The sequence below is a fragment of the Cyprinodon variegatus genome, unplaced genomic scaffold, assembly GCF_000732505.1.
Source record: "Cyprinodon variegatus isolate N-32 unplaced genomic scaffold, C_variegatus-1.0 Scaffold155, whole genome shotgun sequence".
Lineage (NCBI taxonomy): Eukaryota > Metazoa > Chordata > Actinopteri > Cyprinodontiformes > Cyprinodontidae > Cyprinodon > Cyprinodon variegatus.
In genome coordinates this window covers 213496-215244 of record NW_015150608.1, presented here as the reverse complement: position 1 = coordinate 215244, position 1749 = coordinate 213496, and the positions used below count along the sequence as shown (strand labels likewise).

Genomic DNA, 1749 nt, shown 5'->3' with positions numbered 1-1749 from the left:
GCAGTACCGCCACCTTCTGCTCTGGAGTGTAAACGCTTCACCTGTGAGAAAAAGGAGCAGCGCATGAACCGAACGCCTCGAATCGAAGACAGTCGAACCCAACGGTTCGGACGGTTTTCATAAACCGTTCCATCCCAAGTATACATGCTTGTCCAGTTAGCTATCATTTTATGCGCATGTGCATTTTCAGGCGTATATCTGTGGGGAACTACGGTTTCCGACAGTCATTGAACTCACCTTTCTCACTGTGGTGCTTTAAAAAAAGGCATAAGAGAAAAAGTGTCCACGAAGTGTATGAGAAGAAAAGAAAGGCCTCAGAAGCGACAGATGTATCCCGCAATGCTTTTAGTGAAGCAAAGCATTTTTTTACAATGCAGCAATTGATTAACTCAGTTGCTGCATTGTAGGTTTTCAAAAATGAGTTAATCCCTTCCCGCTATCATTACAGCACAGCCACTTTAAAGGGGAACAGAAGACCTCGCCTATTCAGCCAGGCCAACAATTCCCTTTAACGACCCCCTTTTCAGAGACATAGACAGATATGGGGCATTGTAGGCTAACAAAAGAAGCCAAACGACCCTCTTTCCAAAGGGGGGGGACCCGTTCATCTGTTTCAATTTGCATGTTTTCTAAGCCAAAACAAGGCTTTGTTGGGCTACTCTATAAAGCCTCGAACTCAACCCTATTTCTGACATTTTGAATTGAAAAAGCTTCCTGGATGGGAAGCGAAACGTCTTCAAACTTGGAAACAAACTCCAATGGATTGTTTTACTGTAAATTACTATAAATATTTACATATTCATCAAAAGGTTTCGCCACTGTGCTTTTACCCTGTGACCGGTTGTACCACCGTTACTACTTTAATTAAAGCGTATTTAAACAAACACAGCTTAGGGTTAAATTCCTTATAGCACCTCCTATAAAATACATTCTGAGGTTTTATACAGTGTTATGTAGATGAACAACGTTCAACAGCCAATGTGTGCACCATCGTCTTCTGTTTAGGGTTACAGGCATTTGACAGGCTGACCAGTTTTAGCGATGGGAAACTGTATCCAGGTATCTTCCTGCCATAGGAAGCTCTATAGACATGGCAGGAGAGCAGCTACATTTCCTGCTCACATACTGAGCGATAGCTTCATTCTGTTTGGAGCTAAAACTCTTCATTTGAGATGGAGTTTCAGATTTTCCTGGTGGTGTCACCAAGTGTTGGTTTACAAAGGCTGTCCAGCAGAGATGTTAGGGGTCACACATTTAGGTTGAACACACTGAAATGAATCTACTTTGAGTTACATTTCTAGAGTGAAACAGCAGAGACCTTCTGAATCCATGATTAGTTGGGATAGTTAGCTAAATTAAATTAGTTAGTAAACAACGTCATGGCTTCAAGTTTTCTGATTGGTAACATGTTGGTCTTCATGTTAATGACTACTACCTTTGATGGGAACCCAGCAGTCAGAACAGACTGAGCTTAATCTCTCTGGAATCTCTCCTGCCATTCACCCATGTTATTGTATCTCTGCAGAGGAAAAACAAGACGGTTCAGGTAACAGGAAGAAAAAAGTGTTGCTAAATGTGTTTTGACAACAGTTTAAACCTCAACAGTTACGGTTCTTATGTCAAAACAAATCATTACAGGAGTGTTTTATGAGCCGCTTGCTGACAATCCAGTTCAAACTCCATATGGCTGGAAACAGATATATAGCAGGGACGCTATGAATGACTTTTTCAAAATGATTTTCATTTTAC

General features: G+C 41.2%; 1 protein-coding gene across 1 annotated transcript in view; it reads left to right on the top strand.

Annotated features, from left to right (window-relative positions):
- LOC107086511 (solute carrier family 12 member 7-like) overlaps positions 1 to 1749 on the top strand; it is a 109323-nt gene that overhangs the window by 21422 nt on the left and 86152 nt on the right. The window lies entirely within an intron of this gene.